The sequence below is a fragment of the Apodemus sylvaticus genome, chromosome 16, assembly GCF_947179515.1.
Source record: "Apodemus sylvaticus chromosome 16, mApoSyl1.1, whole genome shotgun sequence".
In the NCBI taxonomy this organism is placed as follows: domain Eukaryota; kingdom Metazoa; phylum Chordata; class Mammalia; order Rodentia; family Muridae; genus Apodemus; species Apodemus sylvaticus.
The window spans coordinates 40,473,205-40,501,139 of record NC_067487.1 but is presented as its reverse complement, the minus strand read 5'-3'; the positions used below and the strand labels follow the sequence as shown (position 1 = coordinate 40,501,139).

Sequence of the window (27,935 nt, the reverse complement as noted above, 5' to 3'; positions counted from 1 at the left end):
GTGGCTGCCACACAGGGACCTGGCCAAGTCCATAATTAGTCACCCCTTGCTTGTCCGCATTGGCAGATCCCACAAATAGAGCCTGGCCAGAAGCAGAAAGGATTCACAGCTGTGAGCTGCAAACCAGGGATTTCTTCACAGTAGAGGGCGCTCAGGTGCCAGCACTGTGCCTTGCCCCAATTGCACCTGGCCAGAGGACTTGCTGACAGAACCATCCTCTCAAGCAAGTGCTTGAGACTTGCCTCTGAGTCAAATTCTGCTCTGTTGTCAACTATCCAGGGCTGAAATCCCACAGCGATTTCAAACCACCTACTTGATTTCGGTTCTCACCTCTTTCTGTTTGCTGACAGGATCTGACTGCCACTGTGTCTCCAGGAATGCCCCTCTCCCACATTACCAAGGTCCAGTACCTGAGCTTTGGGTTATGTACTTCCGGTTCACCCCTGACTGTGACTTGTCAGCCAAGTCAAGTTCCCCTGTGCCATCAGCAGGCAGAGGCTGAATCGACCTTGATTGCTAGCAGCAGAGTTGATTTTGTTTAAAGGTGCTTTCATTTTCAGTTTGAACCAGACTTTGCCAGGGATATTGTGGGATCCTTTGCAAACCCAGGGTCCAGAAAAGGTGGAGGAAACCCTGGCCATCATTTCTTTTCTTTTCTTTCTATTTATTTACTTACTTACTTACTTACTTACTTATTGGTTTTTCAAGACAAGGTTTCTCTGTGTAGCCCTGACTGCCCTGGAACTCACTCTGTAGACCAGTCTGGCCTCGAACTCAGAAATCCGCCTGTCTCTGCTTCCCAAGTACTGGGATTAAAGGCATGCGCCATCATTTCTAAATGGAGGAAAGCCTGCTGATTTCTCAGGTTCTTGTATTGCATGCCCAGCACCTTAGGCAAAAACACATTTTCAGTCTGGCAAGTCACCAAGGCATCTGAGCCAGGCCTTCCTTGTAAGACACATTAAAGCTCTGTGTTAGGTTTTGTCTGTGTGGATTTTTAATGCTGTCTGGTTTCAATGCTGTACCTGGGTAATCTAGGTAATGTCTGGTAACATTTATACAGATTTATACATTTTGGGGCTTTTTTAGGATGAACATATTTCTTTTATTTCCTATTTCCACACGCTCCCAGGTACATATTCCAGCTCTCCTTAAAATTCACAAATTTGTTGTCTAATTGATATCCCATGCATATTTTATTTATACATATATTAATAAGAATAACCACCATAATGTTTTTAATTTTGTCTTGTTTCTCCATGACTTGTCCATTTACATCCAATCCGACTCACCTTCCCATCCTTCCTTATCCCTCCTGTGCCCTTGAAAACCCACTTGCAAAGAAACCAAATATAAAAACAAATAAATCCAAGCGATAAACAAAAATCTAACCTGTTGGAGAAATATAAAGCTTCAGAAAAAAGAGTCAGTCCTTTACAAAACAGCAACAAAACGCTCTCCCCTGTATTAAAGCACTGAAACACTGCCCTTGAAACATACCCTGCAAAAGAAAGCAAATATAAGCCGGGCGTGGTGGCGCATGCCTGTAATCCCAGCACTTGAGAGGCAGAGGCAGGCAAATTTCTGAGTTCAAGGTCAGCCTGGTCTACAGAGTGAGTTCCAGGACAGCCAGGACCACACAGAGAAACCCTGTCTCGAAAAACCAAAAAACCAAAATACCAAAACAACAACAACAACAACAACAAAAAACAAAAAAAAGAAAGAAAGAAAGCAAATATAAAAATGAATAAATAAATTTAAAAAATCTCTCTGTGACAGCTAAAGTGTGTCATTTTGTGTCACGAAATATAATTTTTTGCCCAAACAGCTTTGTTCATGTCTTGTATAAGAAAATTTCCTCCACTGTAGAAAGCCTTTCTTTCAAATCTTTTTTTATTTTTACACGATGTTACCAGATTTTAGGTGAACTACAACTTTTCAAATGTTTGCAAAGCTCTGTGTTAGGTTTTTATTAAACTGTATGTGTCCTTTTTAAAAGACTCTGTGGTTTTAATGCTGGACTGGAGAGTATAGCCAATATCTGAAAACTTTTGTTTTGTAAAGTTTTCTGATTACTGATTAGTCAGAACATGTTTCTACTCTTTCCTGTTTCCAAATCATCCGATGCATACATCTCAACTCTCCTTTACATTTGTAAACAATTTGTTCTCTAATTGTTTTCCATGAAAATTGTTATTTATAAAGATATAAATGTGTATAAGCTCTTTAACATTTTTAAACTTTCTATTGATTATTTGTGAATTGAACATTTGTATCCTAATCCTACTCAACTTCCCATTCCTCCACATCCTCCCTGCAACACCCACTGCAAAAGAAATCAAATATAAAAAAAAAAAAAACAAAAAAAACCAAAAAAAAAAAAAAAAAAAGAACTTCTTGTCTTTTTGACAGCTGAGGTACGTCCAGGTGTGTGATGCAATATTCTGTTTTGCACAAAGAGTTTTACCAGAAAATATTCATTGCAATGCGTGGTTGGTCTGGTTTGAGGTTTGTAGCTTCTCCTACAGTAGTGCTAGAGGATCTCTGGACCTCCCTTCATAACACTGCAGCCCCTTTCTATGTCCATTTACACTTTTAACTATATGCCTGATGTTACACTGTAGCAGGTCTCTATGCATGTTTATGGGTTTTAATGTTATAACCCATATAACATTATAATGCTGCATCTGCTTTCGATGAATTTACCTCTTTGGGTTTGGTAATACTGTTGGTTGGAGCTTTATTTTACCTCTTTGGTGTTAAGCCTCTATGAATGGCTGTCTAGCATTTGCATGCCCAATGTTATTGGAGTCTAGAGAATCAACACACCCCAAAGAAACAAACATTGAAGTCCCTTGTAGCCCTGTTTCTAAAAGTTGATATAACCAAAAACTTATCCAGTTGTAAAAGACTGTATGAAGAGTTTGTGGGGATCAGATGTGCAAGAATTACTGTTCTTCACAAGAAGACTGAAGTTTTATGGTCTGCAGAAAAATGCTTGTGCCTGGAGACAGTCACACTCAATAGATGACCACGTCTCCAGATGACAGAGATCAAATGTCTCACATTCATGGGCCCTAGGCTTGCTAGATACATGAAATCAGATTTTCTTCTTGTCACAAGAGAGAAGCTGAGTGAAATGTGTGGAGAAATTTTGGGTAGTGGACTGAAGGAGGATTGAAAGGCAGGAGGGGAAATACCCAGAAGGATAACACATAGTTGCCCAAAATTAACAACAGGCAACTCCACATCATTGTGTTAGAGTCCATGATGGCAGAGAGAAGAAACTACCTAGAATGCTCTCACTTGAAGCAAAAGAGAGGAGGGAGGGGGCAGAGAGACGGAAAAGAAGGAGACAGAGACACAGACAGAGGAATACCTTCAGCCACTTCCTTCCAAAAAGAACATACTTCCTCATCTTTCCAAAAGAGTACAACCAATTAATCCTACTAGGATTCCACAAAGGACAATGTAGCAGGTCCTGTCTTAGCATTGGAATGGCTCAGTGACCAGGCTTGAAGAGTCCTGAGATTAACTGTCCTGGACCCAACCAATCAGTCCTGGTCACAAGGGTGACTGTCCTTCTGGCCTGAAGATTCTCAAGCAATATCTAAGCAAAACATCTTCTCCAAACCCAACTCTAACATTACATATTTACAGGTTAGAGATTCACAAGGAAACATAGTCAGTACTTGTTGATTATCTAGTCCATCTCCAGGATATCTAAACTGAAAAGGGTTCTACTTGAATAAATGTATAATTAAGAAATACCAATTTTCCTTTAGTGATTTTTGTACTTGAAACAGAAATTCTGTGAGAATGTCTAATATTTTCTTTTGTTGAGAAGTATAGAAGCGCTCTACTTCCATGTCTGCTCTTTACAAAAGAAATTTTGGAAGACTGTCATTGGCTCCGTGAATCAAGATGTATTACCGGAGTCCTCTCATCTCCTTTGAAAGTTCCATGTGATGTGAATTAAAGAAAATGATGAAAATTCATCATTTCAAAGGAAAACATGCTGATCAGTATTTCTGTGCAATGCTTATTTTATCTCCTACATAGACTTCCTGAAAAAACGATGTTCAGAGAGCAAACTGTAAGAAATGATACTTAAGTGTCCTCCTCACTCTGAGAGCTGTGTGATCAATCTCTAGCCTGGTATATGACTTAGGTCACAGCTTAGGACTTTCTGGAGGAAAGAAGATGACTTAAGATTCCTGAGAATACTACAAAGATAAAACTACAACACACAGTCCCAGAAAGTACAAAAACACTATCTTGGAATCACACCGGATGTAGACCTGCTTGAGCCCTAGTACCCACATCCTCAGCATGGTGTAGAGAACACAGTTGTCCCTGGAGGGAAAGGGTGGGCTGCAGAGTGAGAACTACTAACTTCCTGGACATTGTCTGGTGCAGATCAAATCCCTGGAGAAATATCACTGACACAAGTTCCTGACCACCATTTTACAAGGCTGCTTCCTTTTATTCTCCACAAATGCAGCAAGGCCTGCCATTCAGGCCCATCCATCACATAGTCCACTGTCCCTGCCTACATCCCTTCCTCCCTCCCTCCCTCCCTCCCTTCATTTACCTGTTCCTCTCTGTATGTGGCCCTGTCTTCCCTAGAATTCTATGTGTAAATCAGGCTGGCCTGGAACTCACAGGGATCCACCTGCCTGAGTGAACACCCCTACCTCACATCCATTTCCTACTGAGAGGTTAAACTTTCAGGAACACCAACAGCCAAAAAAGGCTTACAAAATTCTAGCTTTTCCAATATTGACATTACATAAAAGACACCCTCTCAAGGCCAGGGAACTGGGTTTTCTAGGTCAGGGACAGCACTGCCCTGACCATCCAACTCAGCCCGTCCTATTTTGCAGGTGAGCTCACTTGTGTTGCAGAAATTTGCCCTAAAAATTGAGGAAAATAGAAATATTCTCCTGTGCAGAAGAGGTGGTAATAGCTTCTAATCCCCATAATAGAAAGACAAAGAAAATTAAATTTTAGTTCAGGTCTAGGCTAGTCTACACAGAAGGAAAAAGGGTAAGATGGAAGTTGCAGGTGACCCCTAGGTTAATTGGTAGGGGAAGCATCTGGGTTGATCACTATTCAGCCATGTTGATTAAGCAGAGAGGGTTTTCCAAAGTGCTCTAGGTTGCTTTCTGTTTGTTGGTTATTTTATGTCCCAGCACACATGAGAAGCAGGATGACTGAGGTCCCCTGTGGGGACCTTTAACACAAACCACCAGTTAATTCTGTAACCAACAGTGGGAAAGAGTGGAGTATCTTCTGATTCCACTCCACCCTACATCTTTTTACTTTGGCCCTTTCAAGAAGACCAAATTTCCAGCTTTTTAACACTTTCATTAGGAAAGCTTTAAACAAACAAACAAACAAACAAACACCAGATGGCTGCAGAAACAACAACTGCCTCGTGTGTGCCTTTGCTGTAATAGAGGAGCTGAGAGAACGTCCCCTAATTGCAGATCTTAGCAAGCATCAGGGCTCCTGGGATCCAAACAGAGTTCTGGGTGCCTTCTTCACTTCTTCTTCTACTGGCCAAAAGTCCTTTGAAGACATGCCCAGCATCCTAGGTTCCTGGGACTGTCAGAAGCAGGATTCTGGTCAGGGCAGTCTCCACCATCAAAGGTCTCAAGTTCCAGTCCTTTCTCTCTCAGCAAGCTTGGTGAGGGTTGTTCTGGCTCTTCTATACCTCTGTCTTGGTTGTTGTTGTCCACATCTCCTGGGGATGCCTGTGACTTCTTCAAACTCTCACTCTGGGAGACCTCTTTGCCCTTCTTCTTGGCACAATTCAATCTGCGATAGTATCTCAGATTCTTCAAGCTCTCAAATACATAAAAGGTGTATAGATCCCAATATGCAACCCAGCCATCATCAGAGCAGTGGCTTAACTCTCCACAGAAAAAACATGGCTCAGACTTGGAATCTCTTGTGCTCATGGCTGGCAAAACAGGTATACTTGGCAGTGCATGTTCTGCAGAATCTAAAGTCCCTTTGACAAAACTGGGACAGGACCACATCATCTTCTTGGCTTTATCCAAGGAACTCAGTAGGCAAGTCCTTGACACTCTGATTCAGAGAAGACTCTAGTTAGTGGATTGTACTCTATACTTTATGGCCTCTCCCACCCATTACCCTGTGGGAATCTGGGTTTTAAACCCACAATCCTAGCATCTGTTTGCATTGCCTACATAGGCAAGATTCTGCCCAGTCTGGTGACAAAATCCTTTCATCAGAGAACCTAAGGGAAAGAAGTAGATCAGGAACCAAATCCGATGCATGTGGATCTATGATCTCATGGCCAACCTGGTAATCAGACCCAGTTTGAGGTCTACAGCTAGGGCTGTACAGGAAAACCTAATACAGAACCAAGTTCCCAGATGACAGATATCCAATGTCTCTCATTTGTGGGCCCTAGGCTTGCTAGATACATAAAACCAAGTTTTCCTCTTATCAAATGTGGGTCGCTGGGTAAAATGTGTGGGGAAAAGTTGGATAATCTTCTCAAGGATGATTGAGAGGTAGGGGGGTAAATAGTGAGAAAGAAAACTCAGAGTTGCATGAAATTAATGACATGCAGATCCACATCATTAGAATCAGAAAACTGGTAAATATATCTGTTAATTTTCCATGGCTCTGACAAAATAACCTAATAAAAATGGAAGCAATTTATGAACGAAGTGGTTATTTTGTATTATGAATTCAGAGGTTTATATTCTGTGACAGCAGAGAGAAGGAATGGCTGAGATTGTGCACATCTTGATCTACCACCAGATGGCAGCACAAGAAGAAGGGAGGGAGAAAAAGACATGCACAGAAACATGTGTGTGTGTGTGTGTGTGTGTGTGTGTGTGTGTGTGTGTGTGTGTAAAAACAGACAGAGAACACCTGGAGTCATTTTCTAAAAAGATCACACATCCTCAGCTTTCCAAAAGAGTTCAACCAACTAGGAACCAAACATTCAAATATGAGCCTGTGACAACCACCTTCCTTTAATCACTGAATGAATGAATGAAAAATGGATGGATGAATGAATGAAACAATCTATTTATAAAGAGTGACAAAGCTTCCATGCTGATATTCTGTTAGTGAACATCAGGATGCATGCATTGAGAGGTTCAGTAGGTACACTGCTACATCTGTGTGAAAAGATCTTTCCTTCAGCTCTCTGAAGACTGAAACACCATCAAGTTCTCAGGTTATCTCCAGTTCCTTGCCTAGAAAAAAAAACAGAGCACTTTGGTCATTTTGTTTTTAATTCTAATACATGTTTATTTGCTTGCCTAATGCTCTGAAGGTATGAAAGGTTGAATTTGATAGATTGTTTCCAGAGGGATGCAGTCCATCACAGCAAGGTAGGCAGAGCAGCAGGAAGAAGACACAGTTGTTCTCACTGCATGAGCACTTAAGAAATATAAGAAGTGGGTCCAGGCTTTAAAATCCTCTAAGGCAATTTGAACCTGAGTGGACAGATTCCTGTGTCACAGACAGAAGGCATGGCAGACTGACACAGAAGCATGATTGTCACATTGTTCAAAGTTCTTTCTTGTGTTATGTGACAGGAAGCAGAGCATTGACTTTGCAGCCCACAGATGCTTATGTGAGAGGAATTCACAGGAGGCTCATGGGCTGACCACTGAACTTACCATCCTTCCTCCTGAGCCAGGGGTTCTCTTCAAGTTCCTCTTTCTGAATGGCCTGCTGCAGCTCTGCTCTCTGCCTCCTTCTTTCCTCACAGCTTCTTTGATCTCTGCTTCAATGGAGGACATTGTCCTGGGAATTCAAACTCCATGTGAGATCATAACGTCCTTAGCATCTGTTCTTGCACAGGAGTTCTGCAGTCTCCCCTGCTGACCCTCCCACACCTCTCTACTCCTGAGTGAGCTCAGAGCTCCTTCCTCCCTGAGTTATCATACTCAGGAACACTGTAGATCTTAGACATCCCAATGCTACAGGAAACTACCCAGCTTTGATTTTCTTTAAGAAAAATCTTCTCCTGCACACTTCATGTGGGAGTCAGGAGATTTTGGAATGACCTCTGAATAAATCAACAAGTTGAAAAATTAAAAATTAACATAATGAATTAAATTAGACAATAAACATATCCTAGGTGGTTTTGACTTTTTGAAAATTTGTAAATAGTATTTGAGGTGCATGAAACATGTTTCACAAAACTATGCTGACTTGTAAAATGGAGATAACCAGGGTTTGACAAAAACTGGTGTTCCTGAACTTTAATGTGCTAATATGTAAAGTTAAATGGGTTATCTGAGGGAAACAACATGAAACTACACAGCATAAATTCAGCTTGCACTTCCTTTGCCTTCCTGATCTAAGTAAGAAGTTATTCCATCTCAGAAAGGCTAAATTTTTCATAAAATTAGCCTTTCAAGTTAAAAGCCTTGAGTTAAAGTTAAGTTAAAGCTAAAAGTGTCTTCTGTAAATAAATAATAATTCTGTAAAAGAAAAAACAAAAACAAAACAATCAATAAGGCCAGCCAGTGGTGGCACATGTCTTTAATCCCAGCATTGGGAGGCAGTGGCAGGCAGATTTCTGAGTTAGAGACCAGACTGGTCTACAGAGTGAGTTCCAGGACAACCAGAGTTATAAAGAGAAAGCTTGTCTTGAATTACCAAAAAAAAAAAAAAAAAAATAAAAAATAAATAAATAAATAAATTAATACCAAAAAATAAAAAGAACCAATCAACCAATCAGTCATGCTCATAAAAAGTCAATCCCTTTAATGTAGTCTGAAATATCTAAAGTCTCAGTGTCCTATTCTGATTCAATGTTTGCCTAGACAGTTTTCAGCCCTCTACCCCACCTTCAAATGTCCACACACTGGAGATTTCCTTGGCCTTCAGCATGGTCCAGATATAGTCACCAAAATAATTAAAGTGACCTAAATTAACAAGAAACATATAGGTTTAAAATTAACTGTTTATTAGCATTTCAAGGTTTCCCTAACCATGATCTAACATTTAGGTAAATAGGTAGTTCTGCATTTAAATTTTTGTGCCTCTGGGCTTGGTTTTCTTTGACTTGTCAGAGAAATAAGACTGTTATTTATCTGACCATTAATAAAAAGGACTTAAAGCTTTTATTTGGCTTCATTAACATAGTTATCAATAACTAATTTCTGGGGTCATTATTAAATCCATCCTTTTTTGTTTTAACTTTATTTATTTAATGTGTGATTATTCTGCTGCATATACATCCACCTACCTGAAGAGGGCATCTTATCCCCTTATAGATGGTTGTGAGCCTCCATGTGGTTGCTGGGAATTGAACCCATGACCTCTCAACCTGTGCTCTTAACCACTGAACTGTCTCATCAGCCCCTATTAAGTCCATCCTTAAATGAATATTAAACTTGTACAAAAATATCTGAATAAAATATTAATCTATTTAACATAGAGTCAATCCTTCATGTAAAAAAATCTAAGCTTTCAATAAAAACCTACTGTATCTGATAAATGTGAGTTTTTGAATGAGGACAATCATTTAAAAGATACAACAGAAGGCTCTAACCCTATATTAAAGCAGTTCTTCCAAATAAAAATTCACCTTTTGCTGCACCACTGCAGTCTCAGCGATGTGGCTGCCAACATGGAAACTGAAGAAGGAGACCAGCAATAGACGTGCAGACCTGGAAGTAGGGAGCCCGGGAGCCCTCAGCCTGAGACAGACTAACAAATAACTAACTTAAACAGCATCAACATCAAACAACAACAACAACAACACCCCAAGGAATCCAAGACCAAGAGAAACAGTTTTCCCCAGGGAAGAGTTCCCAAAATGATTATCCAAAGCCAAGTCCTCAGCCTTGAAATCATATATACAAGTCACAGTGTACAGACTAATCAGGGTGTATTTGTATATTATGAACACACACACAAACACACCTACTGTAGGTTATACACACACAAACAAGCAATACAACACATGTGTGCTACACATACAGAAAAAGAGGCACATGGAAGGGGATGGAAGGAAAAAGGAAGGCATGGAAATAAGGTAATTATATTGTAATTTCCAAAATAACATAATTTAATAAAACAGACTTTTTGAGCCAGGCTTGGTGCTTTACACTTTTTAAAAAAAAAAACATTTATTTCATTTATTTGAGTACACTGTAGTTGTTTCCAGACATACCAGAAAAGGGCATCAGATATCTTTACAGATGGTTATGAGCCACCATTTGCCTGCTGGGAATTGAACTCAGGAGCTTTGGAAGAGCAGTCAGTGCTCTTAACCACTGAGCCATCTCTCCAGCCAGTGCTGTACACTTTTAATCCAAGCTCCCAACGGGCAGCAGGAGAATCTCTTTAGTGCAAGGGCAGCCTGGTTACATAAATAATTCCAGGACAGCCAGGGCTATAGAGAGAGAAACTATCTCAAAAATAAATAAATTAATAAATAAATAAATAAATTAATAATAAAAACAAATTCTTTCTAATTCAGTCTCAATCCTCTAACTAAACCCAGTTTTATAAACAAATACTTGGTGCTCTTAAAAGTCAATATTGTTCGTGGAGAGTCAACCCTTTGAAAAAATGTTCCTCCTCTGTATGACACACTGTCCTCTTCTTACAGACTCTGCCTTTTAATCATTGTCCACCATTACAAAACATAAGTATTTTCTCTCATAATGGAGCTTCAAAATCCTATTTAGAGAAAAACTGGAAATTTTACCTAAAATGTGTACTAAGGCATGGGACTGTCTCCAAGAGGAACACAGATCTGGAAACAAGCAAAAGGTTGACTATGTAACAAAGAAATTCTTAAGGTTTTAAACTTAACCTGGGGGATGAGTCTTGCAACACTAACCAATGACCATGTTTCAGTGTCTACACCTGGAGAATTACTTAGTTTCTCCTGAGGTTCCTGATCCTGAATCAGAAACTGGGTCTTGGCAGAGATGGGATTGAGTCTGCTGCTCCCACTCAGGGTACTGTGAAGATCGTGTGGGGAAAATACAGCTGCTTCTTGTTTCTTTCTTTGTTTGATTGTTATTTTGTTTTTTTGTTAGGTTTTTTTGAGACAGGGATTCTCTGTATAGCTCTGGCTGTCCTGGAAATCACTATGTACACCAGGCTGGCCTTGAACTCAGTAAACTGCCTGCCTTTACCTCCAGAGTGCTGGGATTACAGGTATGCCCCACCACTGCTCTGTCAGCCCCTTTTTCTTAACTAGTGCAAGTGCCCTGCTGGGTGTTGACTTGTCAGACTAGGTCATCAGAGACTGTCCTCCAAAACTTGGCTTGTGCGGAGGTGGGGGTACCATGTGCCTCCAGGTCCGGATGCACCCTGGAGTGTGATTGTCCAGTCTCCTGGACTCCTGACTCAGGCAGACAATACCAGGATTTTGCTTCCTGGATTGCTGTTGATCTTACTGCCACCCCCTTCTGGATCCCCATCCACCCACCCACCACCCATCCCCAGATAAGGATGGCTTCAATCTGGAATGGACACTTATCTGGGGTGGAGGTTAAATGTTGGGAACTCCCAGGGTCTCAGAGCTTGGCCAGCTGGTTTTGGGTGGGGCAGATATCTGTCCTAAGATAGCCACCAGTTCCCTTTGGCTGGGCCTGCAAGATTCTGCAAATTTTCTTAGCCTAGCGGGTGCATTTTTACATTGCTGACTGCAAGCAGTTTGCAGGTGCCAGCTTGACCCGGGCAAGCACAGCTAGAAGCTTGCTTTCAGCTTGGTGGAGTCTGGACTTGGCTGTGTGTTTTCAGCCAATCCCTGACCATGGTAGACATGCTGCAGAGGAACTTTAGTTCCCTAGAAATCCAGGTCCTTTGGGACCAGTGCAAGCTTATTCTGTGGGTACCTAGTCCCAAAGTGCTCCTCAGCCAGACCAGTACCATCCCCAGTAATCCACCAGACCTCACCCTGCATTGGCTGAATTTTCTAGGATCTTCTCCATCTGCTCAGCCCTGACCTGCATTAGGTTTCTTTTTCTCGGCTGCTGACAGAGCTTTCATTTCTTCTTCTGTGCCAAGGTTCCCTTTTGGATTTTAGCAATGATGCAATTTAAGAAGTTCCTCACCCTGCAAGGTCCTCGGGTTTTTTTCGGGGGGGGGGGGGGGGACAGTTGGAGGGTTGGCAAACCAGGATTGGCTGTTGTAGCTGGCTGATTTCTTTCAAAATGCAGAGCCAGTTGGCTGCAGCAGGTCTTGCTCTAGCACACCAAGCAGCTAAGCAAGCACAGCTGTCCTAAACATTGTAATACAGACACACTGAAGCAGAGAAACTTCAGAGGATGGAGAAACACAGGCCTTAGCATTACCTCCTCCTGCTGAGGACTGTGTTTGGCTAGGGAGCCCAGTTACCTGTCACTCAGGCGACAGAGCAGGGAGAGCTACAGAGGCTCAGCCTCTTTGTTTCCCCACCTGGGAAAACCTTCAGCCATGGTCTGAGCCTTGCTACCCAGGGGTCATAAGATTTATAAGACAGCAACTGTCAGGCCAGTTAAGGCCACTCAGACAGAGTATGGAGATATTGTTAAATATTCTAAATCGTGTGAAATCACAAATGACCTGGGATATCAAACTCTCTCTCTACTTAACAACACAGGAAGCCTCACCACACCTGTTTCCTGGAATCATGGAGTCATAGAAGTAGAAATGGCACTTAGCATGCTGAAGACCAGATATACTTGGATAGATGAGTCAGACCTGAGATTCCATAAACAAATTCATGCCAAAACAACACTTGGTTTGTCTTCCAAATACAGCCCCCCTCCTCAAGACAGGGCTTCTTTGTAACCTCCTCAGACCTTCCCAGAGCCCTCCTCTACAAGTTAAGCAGCTGGTTTCTTGCTCCTGGGTCAGAAGGCAGGCAACATGTTGACTGGTTTACTCTTCACTCCTGGTCATATGAGGCAGTGATGCCAAAGGCAGCTGGGATGTCATGAAACTGTCATCCTTTGGTCCAGCAAAAGAAGAGCCCAAACACCCACAGAACAGAAGAAATGCCTTGATAGGTTTTCTTCTGGCAGAAGGTTAGGATCTACAATGCACAAATAACTCAGATTTTTTTTTATCCCTTTAAATAAACACTTTCTCTTTATTATTTCTCATTTTCATGTTTATTGGTATTCTACCTAACTGTATGTATATCTATGTGCAGGTGTTCTATGCCCATGAATTACAGTTACAAAAAGTTGTGAGCTGACATGCGTGTGCTAGGAATTGAACTTGGGTCCTTGGAAAGCCCGGCTAGGTATCTTCAGATGAACTCTGATCTGTTTAACTGCTGAGCCATTTCTCCAGGCCCCAGAATTCAGCATTGCTACTGCTCTTAAGATGAGCTCTTATCTGCTTAATGGCTGAGTCATTTCTTCACAGGGAAGTGTGTGGTTTGTAGGAAGATGCTTGCAATGAGAGAGAAAGAAGTCAGTCTCAGAGTATCAGACCCTGCATGTCTCCCAGGTGTTGCTCCTTCATCTGATAGAAACATGAAATACTACATGTTCTTGAGGTAGGAAGACAGCTGGAGAGACTTGGAGAACTAGGTGGCATAATGGGAGGAGAAAGACTTGAGAAGTGACTTGGCACTGGATGATGGAGGATGGAGTAGTCTCATAGCAAATTACTTAATTGCATGAAATTAACGTTGTGCAAACAAATGTCCTCCAACACACAATAATCCTGAAATGAGTTAGTAAATGAATGCATGTGCCCATGAATTGATGAGTGAATGAGAAAGCATCCTGTGGGGAGACTCTATCAGGAGCAATCAGGGTGCATGGCTTGGTGGGTTCAGTGTGCAAATCATCACATCTGGGGTGCTTGGGTGTTTTCTGCAGCTCTCCAAAGACAGAAGCACCAGATAGATCAGGATTATTGCTGTAACTCACACCATGCTGAAAGAATCAGAATCAATGTCAAGCACCATTGGTCATTTTGCTTTCAAGTTCTGAAAAGGGTGGGTTTTCTCCTGCTTCCTCCCCCACCTATAAAAGCAAGAAAGGTTTATTTTGTGTGAGTTCCAGTTGGAGACAGTCCATGATAGCGGGGGTAGGCCCCACAGCAGGAAGAGGAGGCCTGTTGGCTTCACTGCATGAGTAGTAAAGAAGGAGAAATGTAGGCTTAGATATTTAAAAACCTGCTTTAAATATTGTTCTTTAATGCTTCAGCCTACCTTTTAACCCAGAAACAGCCAGAGTTAGTGGAAAGAAATGATCATAGGTAATGGGGGATGTGGGCCTGTGTAGAGATAGTTCTTTGGAGCAATTCCAATCTTCATTGTCAAAGAAAATGCAAAATGCAAAAAGGTCCTAATCCAAAACATCCAGGAAATCTAGGACACAATGAGAAGACCAAACCTGACCATAATAGGTGTAGAAGAGAGTGAAGATTCCCAACATAAAGGGTCAGTAAACATTTTCAACAAAATTATAGAAGAAAATTTCCCTAACCTAAAGAAAGAGATGCCCATAACTATTAAAGGAGCCTACAGAACTCCAAATAAATTGGAACAGAAAAGAAATTCTTCCCTTCACATAGCAGTCAGAACAGCAAATGCACAAAACAAGAAATAATATTAAAGGCAGCAAGAGAAAGGGGCCAAGGAAGATATAAGTGCAGACTTATCAGAACTATACCAGACTTCAGAGACTGAGTGCCAGAAGATCCTGGGCAGATGTCATACAGTCCCTAAGGGAACACAAATGCCAGCCCAAGTATTATACCCAGCAAAACTCTCAATTAACAAAGTTGGAAAAATGAAGATATTCCATGACAAAACCAAATTTACACAATATCTTTCCACAAACCCAGTCCTACAAAGGGTAATAGATAGAAAACTGAAACACAAAGAGGGAAACTAAACCCTAGAAAAAGCAAGAAAGTAATCTTCTCTCAACAAACATAAAAGAAGATACCTACCACACAAACATAATTCCACATTTAACAACAAAAATAACAGGAAGTAACAATCACTATTCCTTAATATCTCTTAATGTCAATAAACACAATTCCCCTGCCCAAAAAGACATAGACTAATAGACTGGATACAGAAACAGGATCCAGCATTTTGCTACATACAATAAACCCACCTCAATGTCAAAGACAGACACGATCTTAAGGAGAGGACTAGAAAACAAATTTCCAAGCAAATTGTCCCAAGAAATATTCTGGCATAGTCATTCTAATATGGAATAAAATTGACATTCAACTAAACGTTATCAAAAAAGATAAGGAAGAGCACTTCATAGTCCTCGAAGAAAAAGTCTACCAAAAAGAATTCTCAATTCTGAACATCTATGCTCCAAATGCAAGGGCAGCCACATTCATAAAAGAAAGTTTGCTAAAGCTCAAAGCACACATTGCACCTCACACAACAATAGTATACTTAAGTGACACCAAAAAAATCCATCAGAGAACTCCTGAACCAGATAAATAACTTCAGCAAAGAGGCTGGATATAAAATTAACTCAATCAAATCAGTGGCTTTCCTCTACTGAAAGGATAAACAGGCTGAGAAAGAAGTTACAGAAAGAATACACTTCACAATAGTCACAAATAATATAAACTACCTTGGTGTGACAATAACTAAGTAAGTGAATCTGTATGACAATAACTTCAAGTCTCTAAAGAAAGAAATCAAAGAAGATCTCAGAAGATGGAAAGACCCCATACTCATGGATTCACAAAATTAATATAGTAAAAATCTTGCCCAAAGGAATCTACAGATTCAAAGCAATCCCCATCAAAATTCCAACTCAATTCTTCATAGAGTTGGAAAGGGCAATTTGCAAATTCATCTGGAATAACAATAAACCCAGGATAATGAAATCTATTCTCAACAATAAAAGAACTTTTGGGGATATGGATCAACATCTCTGACCTCCAGCTGTACTACAGATCAATTGCAATAAAAACTGTATGGTATTGGTACTGTGACAGGCAGGTAGATCAATGGAATAGAATTGAAGACCCAGAAATGAACCTACACACCTATGGTCACTTGATCTTTGACAAAGAAGCAAAAACTATCCAGTGGAAAAAAAGACAGCATTTTCAACAAAAGGTGCTGGTTCAACTGTTGGCCAACATAGAAGAATGCAAATTGATCCATTATTATCTCCCTGTACAAAGCTCAAGTCCAAGTAGATCAAGGACCTTCATATCAAACCAGATACCCTGAAACTTCTAGAAGAGAAGTGGAAAAAAAGACAGCATTTTCAACAAAAGGTGCTGGTTCAACTGTTGGTCAACATAGAAGAATGCAAATTGATCCATTATTATCTCCCTGTACAAAGCTCAAGTCCAAGTAGATCAAGGACCTTCATATCAAACCAGATACCCTGAAACTTCTAGAAGAGAAAATAGGGAAACATCTCAAACACATGGGCACAGGGGGAAGTTCCTGAACAGACCACCAATGGCTTATGCTCTAAGATCACGAATAAACAAATGGGACTTCATAAAGTTACAAAGCTTCTGGAAGGGAAAAGACATGGTCAATAGGACAAATGGCAACCCACAGATTGGGGAAAGATGTTTACCAATCTAACTTCCAATAGAGGGCAAATATCCAATATAAACAAAGAAGCCAAGAAATTAGACTCCAGAGAACCAAATAACCCTATTAAAAATGGGGAACAGAACAGAATTCTGGGGATCTAAACAGAATTCTCAACTGAGGAAAATCGAATGGCTGAGAAGTACCTAAAGAAATGTTCGACATCCTAAGTCATCAGGGAAATGCAAATCAAAACAACCCTGAAATTCCACCTCACAGGAGTCAGAATGTCTAAGATCAAAAACTCAGGTGATAGCAGTTGCTTGTTAGGATGCAAAGAAAGGGGAACAGTCCTCCATTGCAAGCTGGTACAACCCCTTTGGAAATCAGTCTGGTGGTTCTGATATTACCTGAGGACCCAGATATACCACTCCTGGGAATATACCCAGTAGATGCTCCAACTTGTAATAAGGATACATGTTCCACTATGCTCATAGCATCCATGTTTATAATAGTCAGAAGCTGGAAAGAATCCAAATGTACCTCAACAGAGGAATGGATACAGAAAATGTGGTATATGTACACAATGCATTAATACTCAGCTATTAGACACAATGACGTCATGAAATTCTTAGACATATGGAAGACACTAGAAAATATCATCCTGAGTGAGGTAACTCAGTCACAGAAGAACACACACAGTATGTACTCACTGATAAGTGGATATTAGCCCAAAGTTTGGAATACCCAATATTCAAATCACAGACTATATGAAACCTGCAAGGAAGGAAGACCAAATTGTGGATGTGTATCTTAGACAGGTGAGCAAATTATGTAGAAGACATATACGGAGACCAAGTGTGGAGCAGAGAAGGAAGGAAAAGCCATGCAGAGACTGCCCCTCCTGGGGATCCATCCCATCTACTATTAGAGTGGGTGGGTACACGGATGGGAGAGCACCCTTATTAATTGGGAAAGGAGATAAAATTTGAAATGTAAATGAATAAAATATCTAATAAAAACAATTTAAATTTAAAAAATACAAAACAAACTAGATACCCTTGTCTTTGTGAAAACTTATAACATTCTATTTGGGGAGATATCTCACAAAATCATAAAAGGTTTTGAACATATTTCAGAGTGTTAATGACTGCTCTTTTTTTTAAACATTACTGTGTCTGTTTTGTATTAAGTCTCATTTTGCTCATAACGTGAAATTAAATTCCTGTTCTCAGAGGAGGCTTCCCAGAAGTAATTATTCAGAGATGACACTGAAAAATTCTCCTAAAAGATAACAATGGAATTTCTCATGTTCTGTTATCCAATACTCTGGAAATCCCCCTAGGGGATTTCCCTTAGGGAAAACAGATTAAGCTGAATCATTGCTAGAAACTGAAAGCAACTGTGGGTGGAGAGGAAGCAATGACCCTGTCAGCAGCCTAGAAGAAGAAACCTAAGGGGACCAGACCTGAACAGATGTAGGAGCATCTAGGAGGCTCAGCCACTGCTGCTGGGCTCTGAGGAAGGAAGGGAGCTGTCCCCTGAGCACTGGGGAGACCTTGACCCTCCTCCCCCAACTTTCCCAATGCCAGCCTCTAGGCAGTCAGGGCTGGCCCTAGATTTTGGAGGACTTGGAGTTCTTCCACAGCCAGCTCAGACCAGAGTCATGCTGACAACTCACAGCAAAATTCAGACAGTCTGCAAGGCAGCCCTCCTACTGTGTTCAGCCTGGATCACCCTGGCACCAGAAAACCTGCTTACCTTCAGCAAAGGAGCCTTTGATCTCCTCCACCTTGGATGACTGACAATTCCAGATTGAAGCCTTCCCTAGGGGGGAGATACAGAAAGGGGACTGGAAACCCAACAGCCATCTAGGCAGCCACAACCTCCTGTTTGCCTGCCTGAGCACCTCTCAGGACACACTATGGAGGACCACCCTGCTTGCCCAAGCCTGGAGGCTCAACAGCCAGCAGGCCACTTGGAGCAGTTTGGAAAAAGGGATGGAGCTGGGAGCTTCAGAACTGATGGGGGCTGCAAAAGAGAGTGGGGTTCAACCCCAGCAGAATCATTCCAGTCTCTACCAAGGTTTCTGATCCTGGAGCCTGAACCACAGCAGTAGAAACTAAATGTCTCCCAGTGTAGACACTGAACTCTGGTCCTGGGTAAGTGTTGGTTTAACTTTTAAACTTTAGAAATTTCTTTGTCACAGAGTTAAACTTTTGCTTGTATCTTTACATTTGTTCCTCTTTGAGACAGAGCCATACCTCAGTAAAAATTTCAAGTATAAATGAGAGTTTTCATCTAAATGTAGTCCTGAAGCTCCATTATAAAAGGAAATGCATATGTTTTGTAATGATAACTTCTGACATCTTGGATGGTTTTGCCTCCTTCATCTATGCAAAGTTTAGCAAACATTGCATTATGGTTAAGCTAGTTCTATTTCACTAAAAGTGTGGAAAGCTGTAAGTAGAAACACAAAACATGTTCAGATTCCATGCAATATTTATGTTGTTAAACAAATTTAGATTCAGAATCAATGAAGGATTTGAGTCCTAGTAAAAGGACTTCCAATTTTTAGCTGGCTTGATTAACATGGTTGTCAGTGATTTATTTCTGGAGTTACCTTTCAGGTAATTCTTAAATATATGTTCAACTTGTACAAAAATATTCATCATTTGAATAAAATTCCAATCTGCTTAATGTAGATTCAATCCTTCATGTAAAAAAAATCATCTAAAGTTTAAGTAAAAACCTGATCCTTTCAGTAAAAAGTGAGTTTTTGAATGAAGACTTGCTCATTTATGAAACAAAACAACGACTAGTTCTATCCTGTATTAAAGCAATTCCTGCTCATGTAAATTCACCTTTTGCTGCCTCAATACAAGTTTTTATTAAGAAAGGCAACTTTAAAGTAAATATCCAAATACCTCACATTTCTGTACATTGCTTCTCTTGAGAGGTGGTTTACTGCTTTATGTCATGCTTATAATATTTCTAGGTTTTGTGAAACTTCTTTCATGAGTCTGAAAATAATATTTATAACTTTTAACAAATTCAACACTACCTAGGATCACATTTTATTGTTTTTTACATTAATGTTTAATTATCCATGAAGTATATCTTTTTTTTAAATTTTTTTATTTATTTTCTATATTCTTTGTTTACATTCTTGAAGCCTTCCCTTTCCCAGTCCTCCCCCCGCCCCCATATGTCTCATAAGTCCTCTTCTCTCCATCCATTCTCCTATCTTTCCCCCTCCCTTTTCTCTGTCCTGTATTCCCCTACTGTGCTGGATCAAGCCTTTCTAGGATTAGGGCCCTCTTATTCCTTCTTCATGGGAATCATTTGATATGCTGACTGTATCTTCAGTATTCAGATCTTCAGGGCTAATTAATATCCACTTATCAATGACTGCATTCCATGTGTATTCTTTTGTGATTGCCATACCTTGCTTAGGATGGTATTTTCCATTTCCATCCATCTGCCTAAAGAATTCATGAATTCATTGTTTTTAATTGCTGAATAGTACTCCATATATTTTTGAATGTGTTGATTAATTCAGAGGACATTCCTAAGTCTCCTGACTCCCACATGAGCTGTGCAGGAGAAGATGTGTCTTAAAGAAAATCAAAGCTGGGTAGTTTCCTGTAGCATTGGGATGTCTAAGATCTATAGTGTTCCTGAGTGTGATAACTCAGGGAGGAAGGAGCTCTGAGCTCACTCAGGAGTAGAGAGGTGTGGGAGGGTCAGCAGGTGAGACTGCAGACCACCTGTGCAAGAACAGATGCTAAGGACATTGATGATCTCACATGGAGTTTGAATTCCCAGGACAATGTCCTCCCTTGAAGCAGAGATCAAAGAAGCTGTGAGGAAAGAAGGAGGCAGAGAGCAGAGCTGTGGCAGGCCATTCAGAAAGGGGATCTTGAAGAGAACCCCTGACTCAGGAGGAAGGAAGGTAAGTTCAGTGGTCAGTCCATGAGCCTCCTGTGAATTCCTCTCACATAAGCATTTCAGGGCTGCAAAGTCAATGCTCTGCTTCCTGTCACATAACACAAGAAAGAACTTTGAGCAGTGTGACAATCATGCTTCTGTGTCATGCTGTCTGTGATGCTGGAGTCTGTCCTCTGAGATTCAAACTGCCTTAGAGGTTTGAAAGCCTGGACCCACTTCTTGCATTTCTTAACTGGTCCCTCACAGAGAATTACTGGACCCTTCCTCCTGCTGCTGTGCCTACCCTGCTGTGAGGAACTGCATCCCACTGGAAGTATCTCAACCAAAATCAACCTTTCTTACCACCAGACCAGGGGGCAAACAAATAAACATGTATTAGAACTTAAAAGTAAAATCACCTAAATTGTTTGACAGTGACTCTGCTTTTTTCTAGGCATGGAACTGGAGATAACCTGAGAACTTGCTTGTGTCTCAGTCTTCAGAGAACTACAGGAAAGATCTGAACATACCCTGATGGGTGGTGTATCTACTGTACCTCCCAGTACATGCACCCTGACTTCAATTGATGGAGTATCAGCATAGAAGCTTTTTCTATGTTTATTAATGAATTTGTTCATTTATTCATCCATCCAATTTTCATTCATTCATTCATTCATTCATTCATTCATTCATTCATTCTGTGGTAGTTTAAAGGAACGTGGTCCTCATATTTGAATGTTTGGTTCCTAGTTTGTAGAACTCTTTTCCAAAGATAAGAAGATGTGTTCTTTTTGGGAGTAAGTGGCTCCAAGTGTTCCTCTGTCTGTATCTCATTCTGTCTCTGTCTCTGTCTCTGTCTCTGTCTCTCTCTCTCTCCTCTCTTTCAGCCTTGTGCTGGGGACAAGATGTAAGTAATCTTTGCCATTTCTTCTCTCTGCCATCATGGACTCTAACTGGTTAATTTCATGCAACTCTGTTCTCTTTCTGGCTCTTTCCCCTCCTACCTCTCAACCCTCCTTGAGTTCTTTAGCCAACTTTTCTCCACACATCTCACTCAGCTTCTCTCATGTGGTGACAGGAAAACCTGATTTCATGTATCTAGCCAGCCTTGGGCCCACAGGTGAGAGTCAGTGGATCTCTGTCCTCTGGAGCCTTGGTCATCCATTGCATGTGACTGTCTCCAGACACAAGCATCTTTCTGCAGACCATGCAACTTCATTCTTCTGTGAAGAACAGTCATTCTTGCACATCTGATCCCCACACCCACTTCATTCAGCCTTTCACCAGTGGAAATGCTACTTTCATTGGTTGTGTCACTCAGCTTTTAGAAACAGGGCCACAAGTGAGGTCATTGTTTAGGTATCTCTGGGGTTTGTTCTGGACTCCAAGAACACTGGTCACGCACATGTCACTCAGCCACGCTAGGAGGCAGAACACCCAGAGAGGGAAAACCAAACTCCAACCAACAACAGCACCAAAACAAACTAGGTAAAGCCATAGAAACCAGAGCAGCATTATTTGAGTTCTAACATTAAAACCTCTAAATGTGCATAGAGAAATGCAACAGGGTCATGCCAGACATACAGTTAACACTGTAAAGACACATAGGAAAGAGTTACAGTGTTCTGAGGAGAGTCCCTGAGAGGATCCTGTAGTGCTACAGTAGGAGAAGCTACAACCCGCAAACCAGACACATTGCAGTTCACATTTTCAGTTAGAGCTGTTTGAGCAAAAGAGTATATTGTGTGACACACAATGACACACCTCAACTGTCACAGAGAGATGTTTTCATGCATTTGTTTGTTTAAGTGTGTGTGTGTGTGTGTGTGTGTTGTAGTGTTTCAAGGGCAGAGGGAGGATAAGGAGGGATAGGAAGGTGAGCAGGATTGGGCTGTAAATGAACAATTCACAAAGAATCAATGGAAAGTTTAAAAACATTAAGGAGGATATACTTATTAAAATCTGTGTAGATGAAAATATGCATGGAAGAGCAGTCAGAGGACAAACTGGCTCCGACTTTGAAGGAGAGGTGGGATGTGTGCATGGCCTGCACCTAAGGCAAGGGCAGGTTTTCAGTCTGGCAACTCACTTGAGGCCTCAGACCCACAACCCCTGGAAGACACAAATTGGCAGCTGCACCAAGAATCAGGTGCAGCTGTGTTCTTTCCTGTGTCAGGAAATTTCCTTTTCCGTGAAAAGCATTTCTTTCACAAACATTTTTTTTTTTGACATGTTGTCAGTTTTTAAGTAAACTACAGGGTTTTTTGTTGTTGTTTTTTGGTGGGTTTTTTTGGGGGTTGTTTTGTTTTGTTTTGTTGGTTTTGGGTTTTTTTTCCTTTTTTTTTTTCTTTTAGTTTTTTTTTTTTTTTTTTTTTTTTTTTTTTTTTTTTTTTTTTTTTTTTTGGAGACAGGGTTTCTCTGTGTAGCCTCTGTGTGGCTGTCCTGGAGCTTACTCTGTAGACCAGGCTGGCCTCGAACACAGAAATCTGCCTGCCTCTGCCTCCCAAGTACTGGGATTAAAGACATATGCCACCAACACCAGGCCAATTTTTTTTAACAGTATCATTTGCAAAGTTCTATGGTAGATTTTTATTTCTCCGGGTTTTTTGTTTTGTTTTGTTTTGTTTTTAATGCTGTATTGTTTCATGATGGACCTGGACAGTATAGCCAATATCTGGTAACTTTTATGCCCGTTTGTGCACTTTTGAGATTGTCCTTTAGTAAGAACACGTTTCTACTCTTTTCTCTTTCCAAAACTTCCCATGAGCACAGCTCACTCCATAGCCTTCCTCAATATCCTCTCACAGGCACATAACAGGCTGAGAGCAGAACTCTACTGGTGGCCTAGGGAGCAAATTCCAAAAGGAATCCGACCATTGATATTTTTTTTTTCCTTCCTTTAGAAACACCAGGAGGACAAGACTCCAGGGAAGGAAAGTGAAACCCTGGTGTTCTTATGGAATCACCTGCATACTCGATGTGAGAACAAAGTGGGTTCTCCCAGAATCCCACCTGAAGTTGCTGGGCAGAGTGTGATACTGGTCGAAAAACAATCAGAAACAAAACGACAGAAAAGAAACCGCTTATGGTCTTTGTAATCTCAGTCGAGTTTCGTTCATAGTCCTCTGACCACTGAACGGAACTTTGCACGTTGGACATCTAACAGACTTAAAACGTAACTTTACTGATGGTCAACTGAACGATATCCGCGAATGGCAAGCAATCTTGGAATTGATCTTTCATCCTTTAGAAACCCACGAAGCCTGAGACCTAAGATAGGAACAGAAAACCTAGCAATCTCCTCATCCCTGGTGTAACTGCTATGGTTTGGTTTCATCGCGCTGGACCACGCCTAGTCCTCCGCCATTGCTGAAAGCCAAAAGACAAACCTCTTTCCCAATGCAAGTTGTGTCAGGGTTGCCCCTGCATGGCCTCTCCATGACTCCTAGAAACCGGCTATCCATGCTGCAGTCATTTCCTTGGAAAACGCAGCAGCACCACCCAAAACATTTCCCTTAAAATCGTTTACTAAAGGCCTAAGAAAAGACACGGAGCATCAAGTACAAATCGCTGTTTCTTTATTGTGGAAGCAGAGGTGTACTCTGAAGCTAACCAGCTGCAGGGAATGGAGAGTTTTGTGGGGACAGATCCACTTTGACATAAACCTTGCACTAAAGGCCAGAAAGGCGCCTGCTGATCTCTAAGGCCCCTGCTGCTAGCCAGCTGTGAAGAATGCGCCCAGACCAAGTCCTTAGTCTACATCTCCAGCCTCCGAAGGACACTGGCTGGCACTCATTGGAGGGACACCCGCCACAGGTCTCGGTGTCGAGCGCGGCTAATGCTTCTTCTGCAGCATCCTCCCGGGTTCCAGACTGGCTGTTTTCTCCTGTTGTTCCTCCTCCAGGAAGGGGGGTGATGGAGTCAGGAACGCTGGAATCCCAGGGGCTCTGGATCCAGCAAGAGTCGGTCCTGAGGTAGATTCCCTCAAAGTCATCGTTCCAAACGGGAAGTGGTTGTTCCTGGTAGTCACCACCGTCGTCTGAAGGGGACACGACGAATACCGAATAGAAGGGAAGAGACCTGGGACCGCTGTCTTCTGAGAAGCTGCCGAGCTGAGGAGATTGGGCCTCTTACTTTGGCGGGACTGACTCCCAGGCCTGCTTCCCTTGCACCGACCAGAAAGTCAACTCCATCCCTCGAGCAGCTCTTACCTTTGGGGGACAGCAGCGCGTGCGCCAGTGCGGGCAGAGGAGTCTTCTGTATCCTGCGAGCTCTGGGTCCTGTTCCGGAGCGCCCGACCTTGGCGAAGGCAGACTCGGCACCGCGACCTGAGGCGGGAGTCCCGCCAATGAGTGCCAGCGACTGGCCATCGGAGACTGGAGAAGTAGATTACCAACTTGGTCAGGGCTCTTGCAAGAGCCGGGTATTTATAGTCTTTGAAGAGGGCGGAGTCGGGAGAGTCCGGAAATTACCACAGCAGAAAATGTTCGTCTGCCAGTTAGTCGGCAAAGGAAAGAAAACGAACGAACACTCGAAGCCTGCCCTTCCTAGTCTAGATCCGGGACAAAGGAAAAAAACATCAATTTCAATGACTTGCAATTCTCGGATTGCGAGCAGTCGAGCGAATGCTTCCCATTGGCAAGGATACCGTGCAGTTGACCGTTTTGACACGCCCCGTGTCCTGAAAGATGAAAGATCTAAACGACTTAAAGCGGAATTTTACCGACGGTCACCTGCACGCACTTCGCACGAATGGCAAGCAATCGCTCGACTGCTGGCCATCCGGAATGACAAGCAATCGCAGAATTGATGTTTCATCGTTCAGAGACACGGGGCGCGTGAAGACTGAAGAAACCCACAGAAAACTTAACGATCACATCACAGCCATGCGTTACTGTGATGGCAGGAGTGGATTCGCTTGCCTGTCCGATTCTGCTCCTGATCCGAACACGATGTTACAATCAAGGACAAAATGACGGTAAGGAAACCAAATCCGTCGTGTATCCTTCATAGCCCTCGGACCGCTGAACGAAACTTGGCACCTTGGACGTCTAGCGGACTTAAAACGGAATTTTACCGACGGGCAACTGCACGCAATCCGTACGAATGGCAACCAATCGCTAGACTGCTCGCCATCCGGCATGGTAAGCAATCGCGGAATTGATCTTTCATCGTTCAGAGACTGGGAGCGCGTGAAGACTGAAGAAACAGAAAACTTAACGATCCCATCACAGCTGAGCTTTACTGCTATGACAGGAGTGGATTCGCCTGCCTGTCCGATTCTGCTCCTGATCCGAAATCGATGTTACAATCAAGGACAAAATCACGGTAAGGAAACCGAACATGCGGTTTGTAATCCGCAGAGTATCCTTCATAGTCCTCGGACCCCTGAACGGATCTTGGCATTTTGGACGTCTAGCGGACTTAAAACGGAATTTTACCGACGGTCAACTGCAAGCAATCCGCACGAATGGTAAGCAATCGCTCGACTGCTTGCAGTCCGGAATGGCAAGCAATCGCTGAATTGATCTTTCATCCTTCTGAGACACAGAGCGCGTGAAGACTGAAGAAACCCACAGAAAACTTATCGATCCTACCAAGCCGAACATAACTGCGATGGCAGGAGTGGAGTCGCCTGCCTGTCCGATTCTGCTCCTGATCCGAACACGACGTTACAATCAAGGACAACATCACGGTAAGGAAACCAGAAGTCCTGTATCCTTCATAGTCCTCGGACCGCTGAACGGAACTTGGCACTTTGGACGTCTATCGGACTTAAAACGGAATTTTACCGACGGGCAACTGCACGCAATCCGCACGAATGGCAAGCAATCGCTCGACTGCTCGCCATCCGGAATGACAAGCAATCGCAGAATTATGTTTCATTGTTCAGAGACACGGGGCGAGTGAAGACTGAAGAAACCCACGGAAAACTTAACGATCACATCACAACTGGGCTTTACTGCCATGACAGGAGTGGATTCGCCTGCCTGTCCGATTCTGCTCCTGATCCGAACAGGACTTTACAATCAAGGACAAAATCACGGTAAGGAAACCGCACAAGCGGGTTGTAATCCGTAGAGTTCCTTAATAGTCCTCGGACCGGACCGCTGAACGGATCTTGGCATTTTGGAGGTCTAGCGGACTTAAAACGGAATTTTACCGACGGTCTACTGCACGCAATCCGCATGAATGCCAAGCAATCGCTCGGCTGCTCGCAGTCCGAAATGGCAAGCAATCGTGGAATTGATATTTCAACCTTCTGAGACACCGGGCGCATGAAGACGGAAGAAACCCACAGAAAACTTAGCGATCCCATCACAGCCATGCGTTACTGACATGGCAGGAGTGGATTCGCCTGCCTGTCCGATTCTGCTCCTGATCCGAATACGATGTTACAATCAAGGACAAAATCACGGTATGGAAACCGCATATGCGGGTTGTAACCCATAGTGTGTTTGTAATCCGACTGCTTGCAATCCGTATGGGCAAGCAGATCAGAAGCAGAATCGGACAGGCGGGCGAATTCACTCCTGCCATTACAGTAATGCTTGGCTGTAATGCTATCGCTAAGTTTTCTGTGGGTTTCTTCAGTCTTCATGCGCTCCGTGTCTCTGAACGATGAAAGATCAATTCCACGATTGCTTGCCATTCTTCCGGATTGCGTGCAGTTGACCTTTGGTAAAATTCCGTTTTAAGTCCGCTAGATGTCCAATGTGACAAGTTTCGTTCAGCGGTCCGAGGACTATGAAGGATATAAGACGGATTACAACCCGCATATGAGGTTTCCTTACCGTGATTATGTCCTTGATTGTAACGTCGTGTTCAGATCAGGAGCAGAATTGGACAGGCAGGCGAATCCACTCCTGCCATCGCAGTAACGCTTGGCTGTGATGGGATTGCCAAGTTTTCTGTGGGTTTCTTCAGTCTTCACGTGCCCCGTGTCGTGTCTCTGACCGATGAATCAATTCTGCGATTACTTGCCATTCCGGATTGCGAGCAGTCGAGCAATTGCTTGCCATTCGTGCGGATTGCGTGCAGTTGACCTTTGGTAAAATTCCGTTTTAAGTCCACTAGACGTCCTAGGTGCCAAGTTCCGTTCTGGGGTCCGAGGACTATGAAGGATACACGAAGGCTTACAACCCGCATATGCGGTTTCCTTACCATGATTTTGTCCTTGATTGTAACATGGTGTTCTGATCAGGAGCAGAATCGGACAGGAAGGCGAATTCTGCCTGTGACCCCTGCCATCGCAGTAACGCTTGGCTGTGATGCAATCGCTAAGATTTCTGTGGGTTTCTTCAGTCTTCACGCGCCCCGTGTCTCTGACCGATGAAACATGAATTCTGCGATTGCTTGGCATTCCGTATAGTGAGCAGTCGAGCGACTGATTGCCATTCTTCCGGATTGCATGCAGTTGACCATCAGTAAAATTCCGTTTTAAGTCCGCTACACGTCCTAGGTGGCAAGTGCCTTTCAGCGGTCCGAGGACTATGAAGAA

General features: G+C 42.4%; 1 long non-coding RNA gene and 2 pseudogenes across 1 annotated transcript; all 3 read right to left on the bottom strand.

The window, feature by feature from the left end:
* The window catches only part of LOC127667031 (uncharacterized), a 175,711-nt pseudogene that overhangs the window by 75,515 nt on the left and 72,261 nt on the right, over positions 1 to 27,935 (bottom strand).
* Positions 5,547 to 6,211, bottom strand: LOC127667077 (uncharacterized; annotated as a pseudogene).
* On the bottom strand, positions 7,032 to 9,723 carry LOC127667042 (uncharacterized). Its single transcript, XR_007973778.1, has 4 exons — positions 9,596 to 9,723; positions 8,853 to 8,930; positions 7,674 to 7,800; positions 7,032 to 7,244 (listed from the first exon to the last, which is right to left on the bottom strand). It is a non-coding gene; the product is annotated as an uncharacterized LOC127667042 (long non-coding RNA).